We start from the raw sequence: 13,802 nt of genomic DNA on the forward strand, positions 1-13,802 counted from the left end.
AAAATAATAATTATCGGGGTGCCTGGGTGGCTCAGTCGGTTAAGCATCTGACTTCAGCTCAGGTCATGATCTTGCAGTCCGTGAGTTCGAGCCCCATGTCAGGCTCTGGGCTGATGGCTCAGAGCCAGAGTCTGCTTCTGATTCTGTGTCTCCCTCTCTCTCTCTGCCCCTCCCCCATTCATGCTCTGTCTCTCTCTGTCTCAAAAATAAATAAACTTAGAAAAAAAACCTGCTCAGTTTAAAAAAAATAATTATTATGGAAAATAATTAATAAATAATAAATTGAAACAATTAAGTTATTAATTAATATTATTAATAGTGATTATATACTTAATTATTAAATAATTAAATTGAATAATAGATGATTGAGTTAAAATAATTAATCAATAAATAAAAATTAAAATAATTATGGAAAAATGCCAAAGGATCTAGTGGAAAGGAGAATGCATGTGTGAAGAATAGGAAAGGTTAGGGACATGGAAGCTACAAATAAAGAACCAAATGTAAATGTTATAAATGAAAAATATAGTATCATAAATAAGGACTTTATTAAATGGATTAGCAGAATACTGAACACAGAAGAGGAGAAAGCCAATAAATCTAAGGATACATCAACAGAAAATGTCTACACTGAAACACAAAGACAAATATGGGTAAATAAAAAATAGAACAGAGCATCTTAGACCTGTTTTATGTTAGCAAATGTTTCAACATATAAGTAACTAGAGTTTCCAAGGAAAGAAGGAAGAGTATGGGGCCACAGAAATATTTCAAAAATGGTGAGTACTAAACTGTTGAAAGACATCAACTGACAGATCCCCAAAGGCCAATGTATCCCAAATAGGGTAATTACAAAGAAAACCACACCTAGGCACACAGTAATCAAACAGCCTAAAATAAAAGATAAAAAGCAGATCTAAAAGCAGACCAAAAAAAAAAAAAAAAAAAAAAAAAGACACAATACATCCTGGGAACAATGGTGAAAACAACACTGACTTTTCTCCAGAAATACTGTCAACAAGAGGCAATGGAATGTCATAAAGTGCTGAAAAAAAATGTCAACTTAGAATTCTATCCAACAAATATGGCCTTCAGTTTGTATATACTTCTATATAAATATATAATTGTGTGTGTGTGTATATATATATTTCAATACATTATAGATCAATATATTAACATATAGATATATTTGTATATTGCATATATGTATTATATATAAAATATAAATTATATATATTACATATTAAATATAATTATATGTACATATATAAATGTATTTTAGATGCAAGTATATATTTATGCATAACATATGTTTCATGTATATAAATATGAAAGGTTTATTCACTGGGTAAAGTTCTAAGCTGACACATTAAATACATCTAGATGACATACATAAAAGAATACTGACTTTTTAAAAGTTTATTTATTTATTTTGAGAGAGACAGAGAAAGCACGAGCAGGAGAGGGGCAGAGAGAGAGAGAGAGAGAGAGAGAGAGAATTCCATGCAGGCTCTGCTGTCAGCACAGAGCCCAATGCAGGGCTCAAACCTACAAATTGTGAGATCATGACCTGAACTGAAATCAAGAGTCAGATGCTCAATTGACTGAGCCACCAGACACCCCAAAATATTGACTTTTTAAAGGAAAAACAATAGCAATCAATCAATTATAGGGTTTATAGCATATATAGCAATAAAATATAGACAAAAAGACCACAAAGGGATGTATGGAATTATATAATTGCAAACTCATTCACTTTTGCCAAATAGTACATGTTATTTTGTGCTAATTCCATATATTATTGACAATTTTTGAGAGAATAATAAATGCATTAATTTCAAGGAGGGTTGAGATTTGCTTCCTCCTGCTTTTAGTTCTATTATTGTTCTATTGTTCTATATCTATTATATTGTTATATTGGCCCCTATTATATTGTTAATCTAGAGCATGTTTCACTTTCTTTTTTTTCTGACCCAGTGAAACAACACAATTCAAAGGTAGAATTTTTCAGCCATTATGTTAACATTGCCAGCACAAATTTACTGTAATATTCACAAGTGACAGGGTGCAGAACAAAAAGTATTGGATTTAGAGTAAGTCAGTCTAAATTCTGGCTCTATCACTTGGGCATTGTGAGACATTGGGCATGTAACTTAAACTTTCAGAGCTCAATTTTCTCATTTGTAAAAGGAAGGCAATAATTCCCATTTCACAGGATCATAGAGGCTCAAAAATATGCCAATTCCTCAACCACCTTCAAGTTCCAAACCTACTTGGTAACCAAGAAAAGCTAGTTCAATTCAGTATGTATTTGTTGACTTGGAAACTCTGGAAATTTGACTTCATTCCCTTTATATAATATCCAGAGAATAATATCTTTGTTCAAAAAAGGAGGTAAAAAGGAAAAAAAATAACATTATTTGAGACTTAAAAAGCCACATTTGAATGAGCCACAGCAAGCACAATGACACAGAAACAAGTACATTTTTCTGCAGTTGCTTTCAGAGTTCTCAAGTACTTGGAGATCAAATCTAGAAAATTCATAAGGAGATTCATAAAGTCCTAGAAAACCCTGAAGTGTATGAAGAAGGAAGGGAGAGAGGAAACTTTATGCTTGCCTGATTCTCTGCAACCTAGCACATCAGCAGAGGGGAGCTGGCAGACCTCCAGAAGGGCTTCTCCCTGGAAGAGGAAATAGGCAGGTGTATTTCTGACCCCTGCTCTCCCACTTCCTACTCATGTGACTCCAGGGAAAGTCCTTGACTTTCCTGACCTTCAGTTTCTACCACTGTAAACTGACATAATAAAATCCACCTTCTAGGTAGTTGAAAATAATGAGATCAAGCATATAAAGCAAAGGTTGAAAACTAGAAATCTTTGGGCCTTACCTGGCTAGCAGATGTATTTTATTTAGCTTACAGAATATGACATAATTTTTCCTATTTTTTAAATTGTTTACCAATCATTTATAAGATATTTCACATTTTAAAAATCTGTATTCTTTTCAAAAATTGAGAGATCTGGTAAATATACCCATATTTCCCCAAAAGATTGACCAGTTTAAGCTAAGGAATAACTACCTTCTGTATACAGGATTACTTTCTCCAGATCTCCTCATACTCCATCTTTCCTTTTGTCTCACCTGTACTAAAGACCAATTTATTCTGGCCCTATGGAAACTGTTTTCCTTTAGTAGTGTAAAATGTCTAGCAGTACAATTGAGGGTTAATAGATATTCGCTTCCCACTCTGCCCTCTACCTTGAAGGTCCCCTGACAAAATGGGGTTTGGAGAAGAACACAACTGGTGAAATTATTTCCTTAAGAGACAGACCCTTCTCTTAACCTAGCACATTAGCCAGTTATCCTCATTTTAAGAACATTAATGCAGAAAGGGGGATCAGTAACACTTTTTTTGCCTAAAGACATAGACTTCTTGCTCAGCACCTTCAGGTTGGTGCTAGCTCCAGAGGGACATCATGATGCATTAAATAAATTTAGAAATCTTTCCCAGGAATTTGGGGTCTCTATGTGAGACCCCATTTGGATTTAATGCACCTCAGCTGTGAAGGGGAGTGTTATGGACACTGTGCTCTGAAGTGCAGGAGGAGGGGTAGAAAATCAGAGGCAATTTTCCCACAGAGACCCTTATAGTTTACTAGTCTTTGACTCTTGTCCAAATCCATCCGTGCAAGCTTCATTAAAGGAAACCACAGTCCTCCAGAGGACTAGGTGGAAGGGGCAGTGTTTGATTTCACCCAAGGCATTAGGAGATGCAGCAGAGTTCTATATTATGAAGAGGGGAAAGCTGGTGAGCTGTGGGGGAGGTAGTGCAGGAGTGGCATTCCATGGGATAAGACTCCTTGTGGCAAATGAGTTTATTATTGCAAAAAAGAACTAGAATGTGTGAGAAGAAGTGGGGAAACTGGATGCTCTGCAGCTCAGCCTCTGGCTTACCATGGCTGGTGACTGGTATACAGATAATTCAGGTCAGGTGAGAGAGTTTCTAGGAGCTAGCAGCAGGTTGGTTAAGATGAAAAGCACTCATATATCCAGGGTTTCAACATCTGTCATCTATGATTAAAAATTTACTGAAGGTATCTTACCTCCCTATTTTGCCAGAGCAGTCAATTATGGATATCAGGGAGAGCTGAGGTCTCTGAGTGGACATTTGAAGGTGAGAAAGCAAAAAATATTGAGTCCAGGAAAGAGCCCTTATACCCAGTGAGTGGGCTGGGATCAGATGAGAGTCTGATGGAATGGGATTCTGGACCTCAGCAGGAAGCAATGAAATACAACTTCTTTCAGGAACTTTGGCTTCCACATCTGGGATTCTCAAATATCATAGCTGGAAGAGATTAAAAGGGTAGCTAGTTCAGTTTCCTTTGTATATTTTATAGATGAGGAAATGACTCTCAGACTCTCATACTGAGTTGGAAGAAAAGCTGGTGTTACAACTCCTGGATCCTAGACCAGTGCCCTTCATGACTCCAGGCAGCATTTCCCTGGCCTCTTCCCTGACCTCTCCTGGCCTCAACATTCCCAAGCCATAAAAACTTAAGTAGAGTTGGAGTCATAAGCCTCTGCCCTCAGGAACTCTGATCATCTGAGTCAATGAATCTGATTCACTTCTTATCTTCAATATGAGGGTCATGACTGAGGTCTGCAGTGGTGGCATCCATTAATCTTACTCTGGAATTCAAGCCTTCCATCAATAACTGGAATTTACCTTAATAATAAATCTACCTATTATTTGTTGACAACCTACTATGTACTAGGCATTGGGATAAACCGTGATGTCTTTCATTTATTTCTCATAAAAACCCTACTGAGTGACCACACCCACTTTATAGATGGAAAGACAAAGATATATAGTAATGTATCCAAGGTCTCACCAAGAGAAGCAAGAGGTGTTCCAGTTATGCCTGAAGGTGGGGCCCATGCTCTGGAACCCCCTTCACCTGAAGAAACCCTCTTCCTAGCCATCTAGTCTCCCCACATCCCTCCACCAACAGTGTAGTGTTACTATAAATCCCGAGACTGAGTTCCATCACCCACAGAAGGGATGCTTCTCATTACTCCAAGGTATCTGGGAGTCTCACTTCCTCCTCCCTCCCACCAACATGTCCCTGATCGGTCACCACTAATCTCTTTCTCCTGCCTGCCATCATTTCCCTCCAGTTAGCAAATGGCTCTGTCAACAGCTCCTGGAAGCTCAATAGAGGCCCTCAATACTGCTTTTCCTTTTCATTCTCAGGCATTTATTATTTCTTGCTCTGTGTCATATGATTACTATAAAGACAGGTCCCCACCTAATGTTTCTGTAAAATACTATATGTCTTTAGCAAGAAAAGTGGGAGAGAAACCTCATCACCACAAGAGGTAATTTCTGCCTGGGCTGATGTAAAGTCAAGGAGGTGAGCCATTCATTGCTTACACATAAAAGTCTGACCTCAATTATTGGGAAAATGGAAGAGAAAGTAATTAGTGTCTTTAATAGCTCAGAAATATACCAAAAAAGGGGGATGGGGGTGGGCAGTGGTGATTGTTCAAATCAGCAGGGTTGGGAGTTTAATTTCTTTATATTCATTAAGCTTCAAGATCTCTTTGACATGCTTCATTATAATACAGTGGCCCAGCTGGAAGAGCCCTATTATTGAGTTACGAAAATGATAAATTAGTGGGACAAAGGTTATTTGTTTCTTGAGTTGCTGTTTGAAAATGCTGGGCATAGATTTTTCTATCAAAGGGCGGAAAGGTGAAGATATTTGTTTCCCTCTGTTAGACAGTATTAAGGAGACAAAGTGAAATGTTTTCCTCAAACCACACTGACAATGTCACTCAGCAAGTGAGCCTCACTTTCTCAGCTCAAGCCCTTCTAAGATTAATGACACTGGTCAGAGAGTTGACCCGAGCTCTCTGAAGCTTGACTCCTCCCATATCCTCAAGCATCAAAATTTATGAAAATTATTGATGAAATAAGAAAAGAGTAAGTCTTTTTCTTATATTTCTTTTCATCTTTAATTAGACAATGTGGTAAAATGGAAAACACATGGACCAGGGTCCAATCACCTCCCATGTTGTATTGACATATCACTTAATATCTCTGAGCTTTTTCTCCTGCTAACCAGGAATAATATTCTGCAATATTATTGTGATGATTTAAGGTTTTTCATGCAGTATGTGTATATCTATGTACATAATAAATATATATGTTTATATATTATATTATTATTTTTACTATATTACTATATTATATATTATATTAATATTATATTTATTATTATTATATATTTATATATTTTATATATATATATACCAACACAGCACTTGCCTCATAGTGGGTACATGGGAATTGCACGGGATTTCTAGCTTCACCATGCTGACCTTTTGTTCTTTAATGATATCCAACTTGAGTCTGTGTATAGTACTTGACCATATCCTCCAAAACATGGCATTAGAAAGTCATGCAGATTTCACTTAGATTTCATGTGGAAAGAAGGAGGAGGTTTTACATGGCACACAACATAGCAGAACTGTAATGAAATTTCTCATCAGAAATTTCTGAGAAGGCTGCAAATCAGTCCATGTGATCAACACATCATAGAGATGTGCAGTGCTTGGCCTCCCAGGCTTGTCTCTTGTAGATTCTTCCCCTCAAGTTCCTTTCTTATTGGCAGTGGTCTCATTCCACCTCCCTTTTTCACAGGTACATCTAAAATCATTTCTTTTATACAATGCCATTAGCTTTGGACTGTACTTTAAAACACCACTAATAAATAGTTCACTAATTTCCTCAGGGAGAACCCACTGTGGTTCTCACTTGACCCTAGGGTGTCCTCCTACCCAAGAGGTTTATTAAAGTAATCACACAAGATCCACACACATCCCTTAAATAAGGAAGGTGTGGAGCTGCTGGTGGTGGCAGCATGAAAACAACTAAGAAAAAAGCTTTCCATATGCTCACTCACACCCACCAGAGATGCAAGGAGCATCTGCTTCAGCAATGTTCACTAAAGCTCTGGGAAATGGAGAGAATACTCCCAAAATGAGGTCAAGCCCTTCCAGAAGGCATAGCAACAAACTCTCAGGGACCTACAGCTTCAGGGCAGAAATGGCCCAAGGCTCATGGCCCCAGGCAGTGTTAAAGAAATGCATATCAAAATTGGGACAATAATCAATTCAGCCTCAGAACCACAAAGCATTGCTGGTGGCATCTTTGGTTTACAAAGAAGCTTGTTTTGCTGCTGTTTTGAATAAGCTCCAAAGGAGAGAATATGGTTGGAAATGAAAAATTCAGGAATTTCCATATTGTGTTTTATACTGCAAAAGCCTTTTTGTATATCTCATTTCATTTGATTCTCACCACAATTCTGTGAAGTATTATATATTGTCTTTACTACTTTATAGATGAAGATAGGTCTTTCAGTAAGTTGCCAAAAGATATACATCTAGTAAACTATTCCAAGTCCAATGCCCTTTCCACTCTACCTGTGGTTTTGTTAGTTACCATCTAATCCTGTATTACAATTTGACTCAAACTTAGCAGCTTAAAACAGTACCCATTTATTACCCCACAGTTCTGTAGTGAGAAGTCCTGGCAGCCTCAACTGGGTCCTCTGCTCATGGTCTCACAAGGATGACATGAAGATGTCAGCAGGGTTATATTCTTTTCTTCAATCTCCAGGAGAAGAAACTGCTTCCAATCTCATTCAGTTGATTGACAGTTGTAGCCCTTGCTGTTGCAGCAATTTTTTAAGGCTCAGTCCATTCCCTCTCACATGATCCTCTCTACTTTAAACTGCCAATGGTTAGGAGAATGCCTTCTGCCAAATTAATCCTCTCTGCCTTTTAAAGGGTTCATGTGATAGATCAAGCACTCCAGGATAATCTCCATGTCTTAAGGTCACCTGACTAGGGACTTTAATTTTGTCTGTAAAATTCTTTCACAGCAATACTTAGTGTTTGATAACCATGGGGCAGCAGTCCCTAGGGTGGGGGAGCATCTGTAGAATTCTGCATGTCACAGTGGCTCTTCATCTTTAGTTAAGAATCATCTACAGTACTTGCTGACAGTGTCAATGCTTGGCCCTATCCTTGGAGATTCTGGTTCTCCCTGTCTAAGCAGAGCCTAAGAATCTTCACACTGAACAGGCTCCTCTCCCCACTCCTGGTCCTTTTATAACTCTGATGTGGGTGGTCCTGGGACCATATTTTGAGAAGCATTGTTCTACACTTAACTATACTAATGATAATTTCTCAAACCTATCTATGCAGCAGGCCTTTTCTATTTCCACAAGATTTAACTCACTTAATCTTCACAACAAACACTGTGAGTTTAACACTCTAACTCGCCCAAATGTACAGTCTCAGAGAGATTAAGTAACTTCTCCAATATCACACAGCTAGTAAATGTCAGAGCTGGGATTTGAAGTCAAGCAGGTTGGCTCCAAAATCCTTGTTCCTAAGCATTATGCACACTGTAAATTAGAATATATATTTGTTACCATGCCCTAAACAAAGTGCATACTAGGCTGAGGACTACCTCAGAAGGCTTTACTGACATCTAGTGTAAAAGGGTATGAAGGAGGATGGCAGAGTGAAATGCTGCAAGGGGTTAATCCAAATAATTCCAGGCCATCTCAGATCTAACACCTGCCCATCCTTGAAAAATTCTGCAGACAGTTACATACATAATTTCTGATATTTGCCTCAAGTAGCTTATGGTCATGATCCCCATCAAAATTTGGGAATAAAAGATGGTTGTTGGAAAATAGTATGATAAGGAAGGTTCTCAGCCTAAAGAAGCCAGGTTTTTCTCAGGATGGAAATTAATCCAACACCGCCCACAAGTTTAGAGATGGTCACACATGGCACATAGACTGCAGCATCAGCTCAAAAACTGGCCTCTTCATCTGACAACTGACAAGGATCCAGTATCACCTGACTACATTGGAATGTCATCATCATTCACTCACCAGATTCCTCATCTGGATGTTATTGGACATCATCTGTACTCACCACAACACAGGAGCAGAACATGGATTAGGACTCTGCATCATCACTCCATTAAGCTACCACCTCCTGCACCCCTTTTTTTTTTACAGACCCTCTCTGATTCTCATGGTTATAGCATTCAGATAGCATTTAGTTTGCAGGGCATCAGCCATGCTGTTCAATGTGTGGCCTGGGAAACACTAATGAGATTGGCAACAGACGTTTAGCTGAAACCCACTGGCCGAGACCCAGAGCACAGGTGGCTGGTTCTTGGGTGTTATATCCAGCTAGAACAGACACCCAATCAAGAAAGACCAAGGACACTGCTCTCCTGACTGTCCATCCTCAAACACCACACATCCTCCCTTTGGAGGTTGTCCACAGAATATTCTACTTGTTACAGATAAGAGGAAGAAGAAGAAGGAGAAGGGGGAGGAGGAGGAGGAGGAGGAGGAGGAGAAGGAGGAGGAGGAGGGGGAGAGAAGAAGGGGGAGGAGGAGGAGGGGGAAAAGGGGAAGAAAGAAGAGAAAGATGAGGAGGAGAAGGACAAGAAGGAGAAGAAAAGCAAAAATATAAAATAAAAATAAAAAACAAAAACTGAACAGACATCCAGGGAAGATGGAGGAGTAGGACCCTAACCTTACCTTGTCCCACAGATACAACTAGGTAACACCCACATCAGTGTAAATCACCCAGAAAACAACCCAAAGACTGGCAGGACAGACTCTCCACAGATAAACATAGAGAAGATGCAACATTGAAGAGGGTAGGAGGGCAGAGACATGGTTGGGCACTAAACAGACCTGTGGGACTGTCTGTGAAAAGGAGGCATGCTGTAGGTGCAAGGAGGAGAGAAGAACAGACCCCAAACCAGGCACATCAGGCATGGGAAATTCCCATAATACTTGGCTTTGAAAACTAAAGGACATAATTTTGTGAGTTCTTACAGTCAGTGGAGCTTAACACCTGGAATGTTAAAAATCAGTGGGCCTCAGCTCTAAGAGAGCCAGAGAACAAAAAGAAACTGGGTCCCCACCCTTAGAGAGATAGCACAACAAACAGCCCCAGTGAATATATAGAATAGAAATAGCAGTTTGAGGGGTGCTTGGGTGGCTCAGTTAGTTGAGTGTCTGACTCTTGATTTTGACTCAGGTCATGGTCTCATGATTTGTGATATTGAGCCCCACAGTCTCTGTGCTGACAGTGCAGAGCCTGCTTGGGATTCTTTCTCTCCCTCTTTCTCTGCCCTCCGCTTGTGTTCTCTCTCTTTCTCTCAAAATAAAAAAAAATAATAATAAAAAAATAACATCCACTCATGACAAAAACCCTCATCAAAGCAGGTTTAGAAGAACTAAACATAATAAAAGCCATATATGAAAAACTCTCAGCTAACATCATATTCAAAGAGGAAAAATTGAGAGCTCTTCCCCTAAGTTCAGGAACAAAACAAGGTTGTCCACTCTCACCACTTTTATTCAACATAGTACTGGAAGTCTTAGCCACAGCAATCAGACAAGTAAAAGGAAAAAAAATGCATTGAAATTGATAAAGAAGAAATAAAACTTTCACCACTTTTAGATGACACACTATATATAGAAAACCCTAAAGACTACACACACACACACACACATATATGCACACATGCACACACACGCACACACACATGCACACACATGCACACAAACCTCCTAGAACTGATAAATGAATTCAGTGTTACATATGATACAAAAAATCAATGTACAGAGATCCATTGCATTTCTACACACTAATATTTAAGTAGAGAAAGAGAAATTAAGAAAATAATCCCATTTACAGTTGTGTCAGAAAGAATAAAATACCCAGGAATAAACTTAACCAAGGAGGTGAAAGACCTTTACTCTGAAAACTGTAAAACATTGATGAAATAAATTGAAGAGGACACAAAGAAATGGAAAGACATTCCATGCTTATGGATTAGAAGAACAAATATAAAAATCTCTATACAAGCAAAAGCGACCTACAGATTTAATGCAATTCCTATCAAAATACCAACAACATTTTTCACAGAAGCAGAACAAACAATCCTAAAATTTATATAAAACTACAAAAGACCCATGGGGCGCCTGTGTGACTCAGTCAGTTGTGTCCAATTTCATCTCAGGTCATGATCTTGCAGTTCGTGAGTTCGAGCCCCACGTTGGGCTCTGTGTTGGCAGCTCAGAGACTGGAGCTTGCTTCAGATTCTGTCTCCCTCTCTCTCTACTCCTCCCCCACTTGTGTTCTCTCTCTCTCTCTCTCTCTCTCTCTCTCTCTCTCTCTCTCAAAAATAGATAAAACAAAAAAAAAAACTACAAAAGACCCCACATAGCAAAAACAATTTTGATAAATAAGAACAAAGCTGGAGCTTTCACAATTCCAGACTTCAAGTTCTATTACAAACCTGTAGTAATCAAAATAGTATGGTTCTGGCACGAAAATAAACACATGGATCAACAGAATAGAACAGAGCTCAGAAATAAACTCATAATTATATACTCAACTAATCTATGATGAAGGAGGCAAGAATATAAAATGGGAAAAAGACAATCTCTTCAACAAATGACATTGGGAAAACTGGACAGCTACATGCAAAAGAATAAAACTGGACTACTTTTTTACACCACACACAAAAATAAATTCATAATGGATTAAGGACCTCATTGTGAGATCTGAAACTGTAAAACTCCTAGAAGAGATCAAGGCAGTAATGTCTCTGCCATCAGCCATCACAATATTTTTCTAGATGTTTCCTGAAGCAAGGGAAATAAAAACAAAAATACACTATTGGGGCTACATCAAAATAATAAGCTTCTGCAAAATGGAGGAAATAATCAACAAAACTAAAAGGCAACCTACTGATGAGAAAAAATATTTGCAAGTGACATATCTGATAAAGAGTTATTATTCAAAATATATAAATAACTAATACAACAACACCCAAAAAACAAATAATCCAATTAAAAATGGGCAGAAGACATGAACAGCTATTTCTCCGAAGAAGATATACAGATAACCAACAGACACATGAAAAGATGCTCAACATCACTCATCATCATAGAAATGTAAATCAAAACCATAATGAGATAACACCTCACACCTGTTTTTGCAATTTTGTGTGCCACACACACCTAGCTTCAAAAAGCATAGAATGTGTAGTTGTTAGCTGGGTTACTAAGACATTAACACCTATTGCTAAAGAGAGACTAAGAAAATGGGATCGAGAAAAAATAAGGAACTTCCAAATCAGTAACCAATTTTAGAGAACAACAAAAAGAAAGAAGCAATCTTGAGATTCAGGAAAATGACCAGAAAATAAAAAAGATATAATAAGTAGGGGTAAAACACATATAAATTGACAGCCCAAGAATGGCAATATCTTGCCTTACAACCTCCAGCCCCACTGCTTAATATTTTGCTTTGCTTCACCCACTTTAATGGCAGGACTGCCTCCTGATCCTTTCAGCTGTTTCTGCCACCTTCAGGATGACTCAGGAAAGAAACAGACAAGGTGACTATGTAGGGGACAACACCTGGGCCCTGCCTTGTATCCTACTTGGGAAGGTTTGTTTTTCCAAAGCTTGCACAAGGAACTGTGGCATGGACCATGCCTTCAACCTCTCCTTTTTTGCCCCCCCCCCCAAAACACATATTCACACACTTACGCACAGGCTCAAATATGCATGCATACCCAAATAGGTCACCAGGGATTGAGCCTTATTACTTCTTCACCCACTCTCACAAACTTACTCTCCATAACTGCCCATCTGGTGGTGAGAAGTCTCCATCTACCTGCTGCTGAGCCAGACCCTCCAGGAAGAATTTCTTTCCTGACACATAGGCAGAGGGTACCTATTACCCATAAACCTAGACCCCTATGTGTGTAACTGCAAAGTCCTTTGACCATACTGTATGTGTACTACACAGGCTCTATGATGAGATGAGTAGGCTACAATCCCTTTTCTTTGCAGTGGAGACCACAAAACCTAACCAGGTAGAAAACTGCATTTGCAACAGTTAATCATCTGTCATCTTGGATTGTGGCTTCTGCACCAAACGGCGGGAATGGAAAATGTGCGATAAAGGATTTGAGAGGGGGACAAGTACAGGTGGATCTTGAAGGATGTTTTGAGTTTAGTGCCAGAAGAGGTGGGAGCCAAGAGACCTTTGTAATAACCCAGACAAGGAATGATGAGTACTTAAACAAATAAGGTAAATGTAGGAAGGCAAAGAACAAGAAATGGACAAAGTTTGGTGCAGATCTCTAGGTGACAAGGATGCTGACTTTTGTTGAGTTTTATTGTGTTCAGTGTCCAGGAGTTGAAGGTAAACTAGAGGGTCTGTCTCCAGGGATGGGGAAAAGTAAAATGTGTGGGTGCATACCATTATGTACACAGGAGTTAAAATCTACTAAACTAGATGTCCACAGAGCAAATGTGGGTATATCAAAAAGCCTAATGTTAATGGGAAAAATAAGAAACAAAATGAGGTCTATAACAAACTACTATTATGCAAACCCAAAGCATACACACACACACACACACACACACACACACACACACACACAAACACACACACACACACACACGCTATTAAAAGGACCCATATCCAGTACAGCAGAGTTAGAGACCTATGCAGGTGAAGGAATGGGAGTGAGGATCAGGGCTGAATGAGAGGAATGAATGGGAGAAAGGCCTTGTGCTGAAGGATATAGACAGAGCTGAGAGCTGAGTAACACAACTCTGTATTAGCCCCAAAGAGAGATAAATAATTGCATACATACATAAACACA

The sequence above is a fragment of the Neofelis nebulosa genome, chromosome 3 (genome assembly GCF_028018385.1).
Source record: "Neofelis nebulosa isolate mNeoNeb1 chromosome 3, mNeoNeb1.pri, whole genome shotgun sequence".
Lineage (NCBI taxonomy): Eukaryota > Metazoa > Chordata > Mammalia > Carnivora > Felidae > Neofelis > Neofelis nebulosa.